Here is a 16,511-nt window from a genome sequence, read left to right on the forward strand (position 1 = left end):
TCCCTGGGATGTCCTCGATCCCGTGCTCAAGAGGCAAGATCAGAACTCTCTCAAAACAACACAGCATAGACCAGACCTCAAATACTGTGGTGCGATGAGTAGTATGCTATTACGGTACAAGAATAAGATTGGACTGTTTTCACCTGGAGGATGATAAAACAGGAGGGGGGGGGGGGGGAATCCCATAGATTTACACAGAAGGAGAGACCTGAACAATATAAGCCAGGTGACAATACACAATGTTTCCAAAAGGGTGTTTTCACAGCAATGCCGTAGAACCATTTTTGGTTACTCAAAGAACATTTCAGCAAACAGTTCTTATTTATTTATTTTTTTTCTTAGTGTGAAGAAAGACCTAAATAACTTTTTTTTACACTATAAAGAACCTTTTGTGGAATGAAAACATTCTGTGTGAAAGGTTTGGAACCATTTTGCCAATAAAGAACCTTTATTTTTAAGAGTGTAAAAGAACCATTTTTCATTCCCCAAAGAACCTATTAGTGAACAGTTCTTAAATAATCATTATAATAATCAATTTTTTTATAATAATCAATTCAAATAATAAAATGTTTTCTTACTGTGAAGAACATTTTTCCAATATAAAGAACTTTTTGTAGAATGGAAAGATTCCAAAAATTGGCTAATAACTGATCGTACCATACTACTGTGTCTAATTAAAATAAAAACAAAATAAAACACTAAAATCTGTCATTTTAGATGCCACAAGTGAATTTAGGTATTACAACATTACAGTTTACAGTACTAAAAAAAAAGTGTTAGTATTGTAATATTACAAATGTAATTTTAAAATAAATTATAATTTTATTTTACAGAATAATAAAACAAATATATTTATTTTGTTTAATATTTGTAATTATAATCAGAATAAAAATCATATCTTTTTTTTCCAATATCATGCAGCCATAATGGCAAAGATAAGGGAAATAAAAATGAACAATTAAATATTCAATATTGATCCATACCGATTACTTAAAAATCTCTAATATAGGCTGATAATCAACATAATACCATAAAAATGTGCATCCCCACATATTTTTATGAAAAGTTTGGGTATCGCATAACTAAATTCTGGATTCCAAAAATTTCCAAAATGTGTATTAATGTGAGTTTACTTTGTTTCAGATGAATAAACTTATTCACTAAGAAAATACACTATGCTGGAAACACAATTGCAAAATAAATTTGGCATCAACAAGTCTGAATAATAGCAAACTAGGGATGCACCGATCCAATATTCAGCATCAGTATCAGCTTCGATACTGTGATTTTTGCAGGATCAGATATCGATCAGACAGGACCAATCCAAATCTGATACTGTGCATACTCACGGTTGTTACTGTTAAGCTCCACACAAGGTATTACATTTAAGTGCCTACTACAATTTTCATTTATATTTTGCATCCATTTCCCACATCGGATGAAAATGGTGCTTCACTTGTTTTTGCTATATTCTGATTTTCAATGTAAATTATGGATGGAAAAAATAGCGAGACTTGGGCCATTGAGCAACCACCCAGAACACAGCAGCAACTCAATGAAAACCACTCAATACACCTTAGCGACCGTATAGAAACACACTCAATTCAAGCAAGCAAGTTTTGCATGGGCAAGTTCCACTTTATGGCATTTATATCATGTAGAATGTGACTTTTAGTTGAGTTCAATTCTTCTAGGTAACAAAGTACAGTGCACACAAAAGGTTAATAGCATATAATCACAAAAACACAAAGGACACGAACATTATTATGTGAGAAAATGATTCAAACCTTGGAAACTTGAATCTGCTGGGCATTTTCTCAGTATGATCAGTGGCTTGTGAAAAGTAAAACATGTTCATGGTAACCTCTGAGCAATTATTGAGACAGACTTCTGGGAATCAATACTGAGTGCACATGCATGCACATGGAGGTCTACAAAGTTAGCTGTGAACTCAGTAAAACCCCCAAAACTCACTGCTATTATTTTTTCAGATAGCCAGAATCTGTTTCCACATATTAATCATTCAACAATAACTCTACAGTCCTGGCCAATCAGATATTATAAAGTAATTTCAAAACACAGTTGTATATTTTCTTTGGTGTGTTGATCGCTTAAAGGTAAGAAGGTGAGGATGTTTCGAAAGAGGCCTGCGTGCTAAAGTCAAATTGAAAGCATGATAAAAGAGCAGTCGACTCATTGTGAGTCACTTGCAAATTGGTGTCAAACAGTAAAAGCGTCATTAGCAAACAGCTGGACAATAAGTTTAACCACCTTATTTTCCATAAAAACTGCAATGGATACATTTCATGCAAGCAGGGGACATTAAGTGAAACAGATTGCTAAAAACCTCTCTTTTGATTAGGACAGCATAATATCAACTAGTCAACTGCATAATAAAATACAATCGCATACCGATGTATCATAATTCTTTCCATGAATCTTTTTTAATATATGCATTTAAATTGTACTGCAATTCAATAAGTAAAGGAAAGGGTCATCTAAATAAGCTCAAACTCTCAAACTGTTGATTTTCAGTGCAGATTTTCAGCTGCTTCAATGAGGCCCCAAAGGTCAAAAATTAAGCCAAACCAAGAAAGGTCATCTCAATGGTAAGAATTAAATGCCATGTGACAAATCAATCTAAAGCAGCATATACTAGGCCCAAAATAAACTTTTTGTCACATCTGGCAATACAGTGTGTGAAGAATAATATCCAAATTCTCATAATATACCATTACAGCATCACCTATTTTCACACAATGTCTTAAACAGTTCAAATAAAGTATTCTCATTAAGCCCCTTCTTTCCAAGAGCCTACTCTGCTCCGATTGGTCAGATGGAACAGTCGGTTGTGACTGGTCTACTCTGCTATGTCGACAACATGAACCAAACTCTTCCAGGCCTCAGCTACAACTATAATGTTTGAGGGTCAATGCAGATGTTGTTCGCGGACAGCCAAGACCATAGACTGGCATTATGTAAAATTTGTTACAAACTTATGTGTGTTTGTGCAGAAAGACAGACTGGAATTACTGACAACTCGTTACAGGCAGTATTACATATTACACACTTCATGAAAGGTAATATCCAAAAAAGCATAACAGGGGCACTTTAATTATTGGCAGCGGCTATTTGCACTAAGTGAAAATAGCATTATGTTCTATTTACACTAAGTAGCAGTTGTTTGCAATAAGTGCAAATGGTTGTAAGATGCTATTTATACTTCTAAATAAAGACAGATACTATTTGCACCTCAGTATTGTTGTGTATTAACAGTAATAACAATAACAACAGAGTGTAAATGGCTATTATTAAAATGATTAAATGGATGCTACCAATAAAGCCCTCCCTACACCTACCTAACAGTACCCGATAAATACTTTATTATTAAACACTCGTTAGGCAATTTATTTAAACTTTTCAAATATTTTCTTCATTTTTATTGAAAATAAATGCCTTTCCGATCTGATATGTGATAGGAAAAGGGAAAAGAGCGAGTTCGGCTAAAGGCGGGCTCGAACTCTGGTCGATCGCGTCAAAAGGTACTTCCATGCACCATGCTCCCTACACACTACACTACACTACTACTCCTTTCCTACAGTCGTCATATTGAGAGTTGTTATTCCTCCCATTCCTTTGACATATTTCCAACAAAATACTCCTGCAGCTGTGCACGTGAAGACTTCTTAAAACAACAAAAATCATACTCACAAGAAGTCAACATTACATTTCCCAAACCTCCATGTGAGAGTTATCTGTCCATTGGGTACCAGTGGACCAATCAAACTGTAAACAGCAGAATGAACTTCAAGAGGTTCATTAACCCTCAAAACCGAGATGGCCGCCGGCGGCCAAAAAGAATTATCGTTCTAAAATGTTTAATAACTTTTGAATCTCTAATCCAATCTGTATGCTTTAAAATGTACCGTAAAGAGTTCTCGGCTTTCCAGTGATATCGCATTTATCTCATTCTGATATTCAGAGGCTCCGTGGTAAGACTGGTTATGTCATCAAAATCTGCAGCATTGATTCGTCAAGGCAATGCTATGGAGTCAAATTAATGCCTTAAAGTTTTGCACAAAAATAAAGTTTTGCAAAACACAAAAAAGAATTGAGCAATAAAAAAATGTTTTGCAAACAAAAATAAAGAATTGCAAAGGAAAAATAAAGTATTGAGCAGAAAAAAATAAGTTTTGCAAACAAAAATAATAAATTGCTAAATAAAATAAAGTAGTGCAAAAATAAAAATATAATCAATTACAAAAATCAATGACAGCTGTAATCCTATTTTATCTTTGCCACATATTTTTCATGCTCAAACCTACTAAATCATTTGCAACGCTCATTTTATTCTGCGTTTCAGTCAAGCGTGCGCTCACGATACCGGCTTTCGTTTGCGCTGCACTGTTCTGTGCGGTTCTCTTTATGGCACTGGTTTGACGTGGGGGTGGAGTCAAGAAACGGGGGCACGCCCCCGCGAAATGCATTGGAGGGGAACGTAATCAGCGACAGGTGAAATAATTCTTTGACATGGTTAAAAATAATGAATGGTTTGTTTTTGTTGGTTTGTTTAGCATATGTTGTCGCCAATTACGACCCCTTCAATGCATTTCTTATAGTAATATGACCTGTTGCGCTCTGTCTCACTGCCTGTATCCACTTTTGTGTCCTTAAACATTCGTTTTTTGGGGTCGACATCTTATAAAAACTTATTTCTGGGGTTTTTAGCTTGTTAGCTGTACACCTTGTCACACAGCAGCTTTTAGGCATTGTTCTGTTTTTTGTAATGAGTCAGAAAAGACAAGGAGGCAGCATCATGCATTACAAAGTCAATGGAGACGGTTGGATTGATTTTTCCCCCGGTTGGATTGTTTTTCCCCCGGTGGGCATGGTTTTCAGATTATAATAAATGCGCTCTGTCTCTATGCTTGATCTGTTCTGTTGCGATCTGCGTCTCCTGTCGATGACGTGTTTCGCGGGGGCGTGCCCCCGTTTCTTGACTCCACCCCCACGTCAAACCAGTGCCATAAAGGGAACCGCACAGAACAGTGCAGCGCAAACGAAAGCCGGTATCGTGAGCGCACGCTTGACTGAAACGCAGAATAAAATGAGCGTTGCAAATGATTTAGTAGGTTTGAGCATGAAAAATATGTGGCAAAGATAAAATAGGATTACAGCTGTCATTGATTTTTGTAATTGATTATATTTTTATTTTTGCACTACGTTATTTTATTTTGCAATTTATTATTTTTGCTTGCAGAACTTATTTTTTTCTGCTCAATACTTTATTTTTCCTTTGCAATTCTTTATTTTTGTTTGCAAAACATTTTTTTATTGCTCAATTCTTTTTTGTGTTTTGCAAAACTTTATTTTTGTGCAAAACTTTAAGGCATTAATTTGACTCCATACAATGCATGTGGTTTGTACCTCTAAGCCAAACAGGAACTATTGTTGATGCCTAGTCCCACCTCCTATGCCCCGATTGGTTTAAACCATCATCTCCTCAACCAGTAAACATAGGTTTTGGTCATTTGAACCACGATACTATCATGTTCCTTTGGAAGTATGAATAAGCGCAAAGTGAAAGTATTTGCGTGCACGTGTATCTGCGTGTATGAAAACAAACACTAAAAATAAAGATTTGAATGAGAACACTCATGTTACAAAGCATGACTTTGACATAAAATGAACCAAAAATGAGGATAAAACAGTTTCACATCACAACAGTTATTGCAATTTATGTTTTCAAACGTGTCTCTACGGAGTGAACCGGTGCAATCAAATGCAACGCGAACGTGATGAGTATAGCCACAGGACTGCTGTGTTTGGTTGTTATATTATCTAAATACTTATTTTATAGTTTGTGAAGATCATTAACATTAGTAGTTCAGTAGAACTACTTATTTTTCTCACATTTTGTGTGTATTTTGTGAAAAAAAACCTGAATTTTTATTTTCAACTGCACAAGACAATTTTCATAATTGTTTATTACTTGCAACACTTTGTTTTGATTCATGTTCAGACTGAAAATATATTTCTCTAATAAGTTACTTTTGCTTTAGTGTTCAAGTCACTGTTTTTATGAGTGAGTCATTGAGTCATTCATTCAGTAACGTAGGAAGTAGCTGTGAATGAATTATTGACTCTCACAATTCGTTCAAAACCGCAGAGTTGTTCGCGAAACAGACGTGTGTTGTAGCTCTCCTGTGGTTTTCATTAGAACTATTATTTCATTGCAAAATAGAGTAAATACTGACAGTACTGTGTTTAAAATGTATGTTTTGTTTTTTTGATCTGTTGTATAATGTCACGTTTGCAGTCGTGGATATTTGGGAACAAGTGCATTCTTGCTCGTTATCATCATTAAATACAAAAACTCACACAAGGTATGTTTTTGTATCGGAGAAAGTTTGAGTCATAAATCGAAATTAATCCACTATCTGTGTCCATATGTCATGCTAGTAAGTGCTAAATCCCCACTTTTACAAAGGTGCATGTCGAGAACGACAGTAATTTAGCGCGATTTAAGGCAGCAGACTGCACGCAATCTATCATATCATCATTTTTGACTGCAAATGATGAGGTAATTTGATTAAATGTACTGGATTTACGGCATTTTGGCAGTTAGAAATACATGCTCGATTTTAATATTATTTTAAGGTAGAATTAAATGAACTACTTAGCATTTTGTTCGAGTACCCCCTTTTGTCACCTCACGTACCCCCAGGGGTACGCGTACCCCAGTTTGGGAACCACTGATCTAGAGTAATATTGTAACAAATGGCTATAACTTGCTTAGAGATTGTTACATTTAGACAAAATTTCATCTGAAAGGTTAAAACATCCAAATATAACTTTTTAAAAGAAAAAAAAACAACTTTTTTTTAGTTTACAGTGAAAAACACTAGATTTTTGCTGCCCTTTTTTTTTTAAAATTCTGGGAATTTTATCCATTCTCAGACAAAATAAATGTAAAATTGGCACTTTAAATGAGCTAAACTGAAACTTCAAGTTGTCCTGTTTAAAAAGATATATGGCACTTCATGCAAACTGCTAGAATGGGTTAGAAAACCAGAGAAAAGTGCAGGCGAGTCAGAAGCCCTAAAAGTGCTCTAGGTCTTTAAGGGTTAAATGGGCTGCCTTTGGGGCGCATAATCTGAAAGTCTCTCAAGCGTGCAGAGGACTCTTTCTGGACAATGTAAGATCAGCCAAACATGCTCTTTAGCATCTGTTCACTATAAAAACACAATGCCACACTCCATTCTAAGCAAATGAATACACAACAAACAGTGGATTATTTCATGTGGTCAGTGACGCAAACCAACAGGCGAGGTGCAAAAGAAAAAGGCGCATATGTCGAAAATAAGAGTAAAGACCTCATGCAACAAATCCAACAAAATACATTATGTAGAGCTATTTTTATGAACAAAAGGGCCTTTTATGGTTCTGGAAGTGTATTAATGAGACCATGCGTCTCTTGCAAGTTCAGTCAGTCAGTAGTTTTCAAGGTACCTCAGAACTTTAATTGCCTGTTAAAGACAACTATAGCACAGAAATAATCCACGCTGAGTGAAAATGGCATATGTTCCAGCACATGAGTTTCAGTTCGAGCGAAGCCTTGGATTCGTCACAATGCATCTCTTGCGCTGTCGCAACGAAAAAACAACCTCAATCCTTTTGTCTGCGTGAACCTTGAGCAAACGCAGAGGCACAATATACACACATGCATGCTGGGACGTGAAGTCTGAGCGTCGTCCAGGACCAGAGGAGGGAACACAACTTACAACCCTGAGAATCAAAAAGCATGGCATACTTTAATGAGGCAAACGAACATTTATGGGAGACTGCTTTCTCAGCCAGCTGGATCCTGGAACTCAGAGGCGCCGTGCTAAAGTGACACATTCATGAGAGGAGAGAGTTACTCAATGCCCATGCGTCTGCACGTGTTAGCATCCTTTAAATGCAAATCCCACTAGACACTGTCAGCGCTCCCTGTGGTGGACAATCTCTGTCAGATATTAAGGGTTATTCTGTTATTTAATGTAATTAACCCTCTGGAGTCTGAGGCTGATTTGGGGCTTGGAGAAGTTTTGACATGCCCTGACATTTGTGCTTTTTTTCAGTTGTTCATAAACATATAAATGACAAAAGTGTCATTACACTGTATTCAGCACAAACTAGGCTACCATAATATGTGAGGAACATGTATGTACATGTTTGTATTTTTGAAGGAATAATGTTTATGCGTGGTTATTGAAAAAACTAAAAACTTAAGTCACTGAAATAAGGCCAAAAAAAGTATATTAATCTGTGTTCACAAGACTTCTGGGTATTGGAGGTTGTAGACTAGAGTTTTTGCTTCAGAATTATGTAAAAATTATGCTGCCTACTCCTTCATATAAAACAATATATTGATTTAATTTTTGTAAGACACTTTTTGTCAAGAAACACAGTATGCGTGGAGGCGTGAATCTGCATGAATAATGGGCCATTAACACCTGAGAAGACAAAAGAATCACATAATAATGACCTGAAATTACTTGCATATTAATGAGGCCTTTCAGTCAGGTAGGCTGTGAAAAAAAACCTCTGTAATAATGTCTCAGCTCATCATAAACAGCAATACTGTGAAATATTATTACAATTTAAAATAATGGTATTCTATCATATTCTTTAAAATATAATGTATTTCTGTGATGCAAAGTGTCTGAACAATTATGTTACCTCTATGGCATTTCATTTAGGCTTTTAGCTTAAAAGCATGCACATTTGGAGAAATATTGATGGATTCTTATATGTTTATGTCAATTTTCTATACTGAGAAGTAATATTTATTGTCATCACTATGAGTGCTGGATACTGTTTTTTCAATTCATACTTGCAGCCGGAGGGCGCTCTGTACACCTTTAGGCCACAAATTCATATAAAGAAGAAAAGGAACTAGGAACTAACGGCATGTCTTCTAGAGATCGCTAACCATGGCTTTAACATCCAAATAAACACTTTTCAAGACAATAAATACACGATTGAGATGATGTATACATGCATTGCCTCTGAATTTGCCTCTGAATAGCGCTGGCTCCGTGGGCGTGGCCGCATTAGCGGGTAATGAGCTGAATCTCGGACTTCTGACATGGCTCTTTTTTCATACAGATTACATAAACACAGAATGTTTGTTTTCGATTTGACTTGCACGATTTAAAACATGACATTTCAACGTTTCTTTAGACATAAGTGTCATTTTTTTGTCATTAGTATTCATAAGTTACAGTTCATTTTCTGAGAACTATCAGATTGGACTTCGTTCAGAGGGAGAGGAGAGATCACGCATCATATTAGTTTTCTTTATTTTACAAAAAGCACCACATTGTGTTTTTACTCTGAGTGTACACAAATAAAAAAAGACATTCTATAGTTTCAATTGATATATTACTTATGTCTCTATGACAAGAAATGACGGAGTATTTTAAGTCTGTTTTGCTGCAATGTGAAAAAAAATCCTGCAAAACGCGCCAGCGCGTTTTCGGACCTCAGGGAGTTAAACTTAAACTTTCACATAATTTCCGTTTGGGACCATATTTTACATAAAGTTACAGTAGCACAAGCCTAAGACTTTCTTTATATGAATTACCTCTGTTATGACAATAATCGCTGATAATCGCTGAACATGCATTAAGTGTGTAGAGCTGCACGATTCTGGATATATTGAGAATCACTTTTTTTTGTGTGTGTGTAAACTGAGATCACAATTCTCCCATGATTCTGAATAGATAACTGAACAGAATAACACAATTTACTTGAGGTTCTGACAAAATGTCTATTTAAAAATACGCAATTAGATTTGTTTTTCTCCCAGTTTGAGTGAATAATTCAATGACTCACTCATCAAGACTTCACTTGTTTCATTACTGGATGAATCTGCATTTTTGAACAAATCTCTTGAATGAATGATTCAATGACAAATATATTTTTTAACAGTCACTAGTCGCCACCTACTGGTGTAACAATGGAATTACAATCTTTATTTGAAAAACAAATACAATTTTTATTTAAAGTGTTACTTTAAAATGTTGATTTACTCTTTGATCACTACCGTAGACATCAGTGTTTATTCAAACTGTAAACTTTTATTCCAGTACTGCTGTGATAATTTGAATTATTGTTAGTCAGAAATAATGAAATCATGTGGTTAAAAAAAAACTGTTTGTGAACATGACAACAGCTCTCTCTGAGTCAGCGGCAGCATCAACGTGGATTTGAATGTTCTGCTGTGATCGTACTTGTTAAAGGTTTAATTGATATAGCCAAATCGTTTTCATTTAGGAATAAGATCAAGTGGATGTTTGTATCGAGATTGCTATCTTTTGACGATTAATTGTGCTGCTCTAATGAACGGCAATATACAAGACCAGATGGAATATGCAGAATTTCAACACTGATTTAGCAAGAAATTTTTCATATGTTTTGTCCAAGATTCTGGAACAATTACCTGGAAATCAAGGGTGGCATGAGGGTGAGTAAGTCATGGAATAAATTTCATTTTTGTGTGAACTATCACTTTAAAGGCACAATATGTAAAATTCAAAAACAATGTTATATATTTTGTTGATTTGTGTACTTACATTATACCAAATGCTTCCAAGAATGTTTAAATCTAGAGAAATAAGCATTTTTAACCAGGATTCGGGACGTATCCGTGCATCGCTTATCAATGACATCATACCCGTGTTACCCTTGGTTTCCGGTTTTATTTTGTAGAAACCATGGAAACACCAAAGACGCTTTAATTTTTTATGCGTTTTATTAGACAGGTGAGCAACTGCTTGGATGGATACATTCATCGACAGAAAACGAATCATGTTATATAGTTCAACCAGTGCTTCCCACAGGTTTGAAATATACTTGCGGTGGTAGCCGGGTGAAAAATCCTCCTATTACCCATTGCACAAAAATGGTCTACTACATGTGACAAACAAATAATGTGTGATTTTTAACAGTATTTTTATTAATTGAAATTCATTTTAATTACATAGCATACTATTACATTTAATTACATACTAATATTATGCATTGTAAATTATGCAAAATTACAGCATTTAAATGGTTATCCTTTTCCTATGTTCTCCTTGCTGTCATATAGTGTCTCTCTCAGTGAATGGGACACAGATTTTAATAGTAAAATTTATATAATGAATAATATATGTCAAATAATGTTCTTAGTCTTTTCTTCCTGTGGGGGAGACTACAATAATTTACTATGAATTAAATGGAATTCAAATTAAATATAATTTATTATGCAACTAAAATACCAATAATGCCCAAAAGAGAAAGAAAAAACTTAGTGTGTGACTTTTAATTGTAAACAAGCCCGCAATACACCGGGACTCTTATTTTGAAATGTCTGTACTTTTGTAGGCTGATCCTTCAGATTTTAAAACAACCGTATAAAACATTTTATATAAAGGCTATGAAGTAGACATTGTAATAACTCATCAACTTGAGTTCATTAGTAATCGCCTGGCATAAATCTGCGCTTTTCATTGATTGAGAATCACTTTGAAGCAGTCTGAAGCGCTGTTGCACGAGCTTGTAGAACGCGCAACAGCGCCCTCTTGTGACTTTGCAAAATGCAGCGCCTGTGGGAATGCTAGCGGGAGTAAACAGTTCTGACGCACACATAACGAGAAGGTACGAAGCGATTAGTTAATCGATCGCGGATGGTTTCATTATATTGGGCAGATATAAAAGTATAAGAGGATAAAAATAACAAAAGCAAAAATGTGTCTCCAAATATACTTGGGCAGCCGTTATTATACCAGGGCGGCCCGCCCAAGTAAAGTCTATGTGTGGGAAGCACTGGCTCAACACAGTAAGTCTTATTGTTTAAATCTCGTTTTCTTGATTTACAGCTAGTACCTTGTTTTACCTTGCCTAATATCGACCTAGCTTACTACAGTGTGCAACAAGTGTCTCATAGCAGCTGCCGAGTGAACACAGAGTAGCACTATAACTTTCAGCACACAAATATCTAATATAATAAAACAGCACTGCTTTACCCCACATACGAATGACCGAAAGAAGTGGAAGCGGCAACTGAGGCATAAGAAAAGTTCCGCTGCTATCGAGACGTGTGTCACACTCGTCTCCCATCATCAATCGCTCAAGCGGCCTCGTTTCTGCTCCCACAGCATTCAGTCCTGCTCTGCTTCATACTACAGTAGCATTAATAATCTCATTTTTCCTCAATTTTATATTGTAACAATCTTATTTCCAGCAAAAATAGCCATATTGTGAAATATATTATCGTGAAACAAAATGACTCATATGAAGATTTTGGTCAGATCACCCACACCAATTCAGAGTATAAAGCCCAAAATGTACTTCAGTTTTGAGAGAAAGCTTAGCGTATGTGCAAAGCTGAACACACGGCCTTTCAAAGTGTACTCCATTTGATAGCATGCACAAACACAGGCACTCGACACATGCACACTAGAAAGTTGCGCTTAGTGCATAGTGACATCTCTCCATGTGTGCTTTGACCCAGCCCTGTATCTCCATGACTACCACATCCCCTGTCATTCTACAAAAAAAAGTGAGGAATTCTTGAATTTTCAAAGATTTCAATCTCACTACAAATTTCACATAAAAAGGTAAAAATCCACCGTCTCCTTTTTTCTTTCATTCTATCAATTTCTCACCTCGTTTAACAGTTTGTTTCTCAATCTCTCGTGCTGCCACCCCTCATTTCCCCAAGCAAAACAGCACAACAGCTGCTAGTGGTTTAACGCACCCCAGTCAAGGGCAAACTGCATCCACCATGTGTCCCTGACCCCCGCTACTGTCGCATATGTGAGCAGTTTAACACACGGCTGGGGTCACACCTCCACTGACCGCTCCACCCGAGACGCCCGGTCACATACACAAACACAACCCGATGACAGCAAAGATGAGCCTGTATGAGGAAGGCAAGAATAAGATGGATGAACTTCCCTCAAACCCTTCAAATACATACACACACTCCGTGTCAACCTGTCAAGGCTGGAGACATGAACTGGGTGCTCGGTGAGATATAATAACATGGAGTGTTTTCTTATCTAACTCAGATCACATTAAAATAGCAGCTTTAGATGAGGGCTGCGAGTGGAAACGTTGAGTGATGTGAAGATGGCAATGGTCCAGAGCCCTTTGACGTGAACCATCAGTCACCTCAGCAGGAACTCAACAAAGCTGTATGAACATGAAAACGGATTAACTTCCTAACTCAACAATTGTCAAGTGCTTTTATGACAGCATATATTAGGCCATATTATGTGAAATCCATATTCAAAAGCATTATGCTACATCTGTAAACAGCAAGTAGGTATATTTTGTAAGTAGGCGCACAGAATTTTTTTCACAATTTCCGCAATGAAAAATCTCATTGAACTTCAGATGCTTCAAACTCATTCTTACCAGAAAACATCAAATTGAGTCCAATATTTCAACAACTTTTGTAAAGTGGCTTTTTTTTTTTTTTTTTTTTTTTAAGAGTAAAGCAGATTTTCACTATTGCAGACAAACGTCACACCAGAAGTCATTCATTTTCAATGGAGAGTAGTAGAGGAGCTGTGTGGAATTCCAATCATATGCATATGCAAAATTTTGGGTTCAATTTGAGTTTTGGGTACGTTGAAATATTTGAACTTTTTGGACTAGACCGTATGCGACTGGATTTGACCTATTCTAACCAAAACTCTGAGCGTGTGGTGAGATTCATTTATGCACTAAAACATTAACCTTTAAACACTATTTTTATAAAATGGGCGGTTTTATTATTATCACATAATTGGATTCCAAAACTATGGAATAGCCTTCCTGATGATGTTCGGGGCTCAGAAACATTCTCCCAGTTTTAATCTAGATTAAAGACATCTCTTTAGCCAAGTATTTACATAATACATCTCATAACCTTGCACTGCAGTTACAGAAGATTAAATGCACATAATTATCTTTGCTTGAAATGTTATTTATTACTTTCCATTTGCTTTTCTGTTTTATCTCAGGATGCCTATCCAGTTTGGACAGCTCCAGTTTGAATCAAGCCTTTTACGAAGACAGATGCACCAACACCTGTGAAGAGAGGAGATGACTCCAACTCTTGCAAGGACTTCAGATGACGCAAACTATGAATAAACATGCACCAATTACATATTGGTAACATTATGTTTACAACTTGTAATAATTGCTTCAATGAGCTCATTGTTTCTGCCTAAAATGAATACATGATGTTAGCTAACTGAGTGATTTGTATTATTTTAGAACTGTACATTTCTGAACATACGGACAGTTAACTTCTGATAACAGAATACTCTAAATTGTAATGTAGATGCACGCATTTTCTGTAAAGCTGCTTTGAAATGATATATATGTTGAAATGAAATAAATGTCAATTGAAATTATTATTTGTTAATTAGCCCTAGAAAATCTACTATGCTTTTCTTTCAAATGTATTGCCGTTTATGTGTTTTATATTCATACATGCATTAAACATTCACTTCATTCTGAAATTTCCATGCAACCGCCACTGCGGACAAAAGTGGCGGGACTTATCCATAAAGTACTTGAATACATTTATAAAATTTATTTATAAATAAAGTTTTTAAACATTGATGTAAAATTGCAAAGACAGCTTTTTTTAATTTGAAGTAATGTGAATGATTATGAAAACAGAAATGTGAATGACTAAAGTATATAGTGTCAATTTTCATTTCAAGTTGACAGAAAAGGGGTGGGGTATATATACAATTTTGCTAATTTTTTTTTTTTTTTTTCAAATTCTGTAGCGTTATCTGTGAGCATACACTCAATGCAAGCTACTTTTATACTATAATGAAGAGAGCATAAAAAAAAGAAAAATTTGGGGTTGGGAAAGGTTGCGAGCTGGATTCAAACTCATATTTCCCACATGAGCATTGTAGCTACAAAATAAATGGACAGTGATTCCTCCCTTGGTTCATGTTCAAGACCGTTAACAGCTGCTATTGAGTCACAACCCTAGAAACCTGGCAAAGAACCCTCAGACAGCAATGGAAAGTCTGCAGAAATGAGCAGTCCACAGGTCGATAAGGAGGTGATTCCATTTTGTCATTATGCCGAACGTCTGCGAAGGGGGGAAAAGGCACATGGTGGAAGATAGCCGTAGCACGAGGACTAACTGCAGGGTCTCGTAAATCCTCTGCCACATCCTGAAAAAAATCAGTCGGGCCCTCGCAACTCCGCACATCTCCAAAACACACAGGATATTGGAAATCACGTTCGCAGAGCTTTATTTCAGCAGGGGGAGAAAATAATGAAAATGTACAGACATCTGTCTTACCACTTTTTCATCCTACTGAAAATTCATGCAGCGCATGAATGACAGTTTCAGAATGTTCTGTCATGTAATATTGCCAGGGCTGAATTATGGACCATATATATATATATATATATATATATATATATATATATATATATATATATATATATATATATATATATATATATATATATATATATATATATATATATATATATATATATATATATATATATATATATATATATACATACACACACACACACACATATACAGGGCTTGACATTAACAACCCACCAAATGTGGGTAGATTTCAGCTGTGGCGGGTAAGACAGCCACTCCCACTAGCCACTTTGGCGGGTTGAATTTAATTTCAGCTTACAGCCAAATGATTGTTGAAGATCGTTGTATCACAAAATTACAATTCAATTACAATTATTTATCAATTAACTTGCTGTTAGTGAAGGCAGGATAGGCGGAATCGCACCGAATGACCCACAACAGAAGCTCAGTCTCTCGCGATCAGATGTCAAAATGCCCATCGTGTAGAGTATCTTGCATGAACACAGTCGTTAATGGCTTAAGTGGATGTAAACAGGTGGGTAATAACTGTATGTGTCTCAGTATATTACGTCCATGCATTCAGCAGCCCAATTAAATACCTGTCTGTCATTATTGTTAATCAAACAACAGATGTTAAATAAATGTATACATGAAAATAAACGTACTGTATCTGAAAAAAGATTTTTTTTTAATTTACTATTGTTTTGTAATTTGCTCATTTGCTCCTTTGTTCTTTTATATAGCCTAACAAAAAAAAAAAAAAAACTTATAAAATGTATCATATTAGCCTATGCTCATATTGCCCACCCCTTGCCCACCTGTACATAGATATGCAATGTAGTATTGATTTGGATGGTCAATCTGCATTTGAAAGTTTGAAAGGGTTTTAAATCTTCTAAATCAAGTAAAATTACTCAAAATCAAGTAATTTAAGCATGCCAAAGTCAACTTGAATCATATAAAATGTAATTTTCCAACAGAAAAATTGTGGCCAGTGAAAATGCTTTGGAAAACCACTAGCCACAGTGGCTGGTGAGCAAAAAAGTGAATGTCAAGAAGCCCTGTATATTATATATATATATATATATATATATATATATATATATATATATAT

At 35.6% G+C, this 16,511-nt stretch overlaps 1 protein-coding gene across 8 annotated transcripts in view; it reads right to left on the reverse strand.

Moving 5' to 3' along the window:
- The window catches only part of LOC125247827, a 363,538-nt gene that overhangs the window by 304,953 nt on the left and 42,074 nt on the right, over nucleotides 1-16,511 (reverse strand). Inside the window, exon 3 of one of the 8 annotated variants that reach the window (XR_007180190.1) lies at nucleotides 11,790-15,224. The exons of the other annotated variants lie outside the window; for them this stretch is intronic. The gene's annotated coding sequence lies outside the window, so the exon portion shown is untranslated. Of the gene's footprint in view, nucleotides 1-11,789; nucleotides 15,225-16,511 lie in introns of those variants that run through there. 8 annotated transcript variants of the gene reach the window in all.

The sequence above is a fragment of the Megalobrama amblycephala genome, linkage group LG15 (assembly GCF_018812025.1).
Source record: "Megalobrama amblycephala isolate DHTTF-2021 linkage group LG15, ASM1881202v1, whole genome shotgun sequence".
In the NCBI taxonomy this organism is placed as follows: Eukaryota; Metazoa; Chordata; class Actinopteri; order Cypriniformes; family Xenocyprididae; genus Megalobrama; species Megalobrama amblycephala.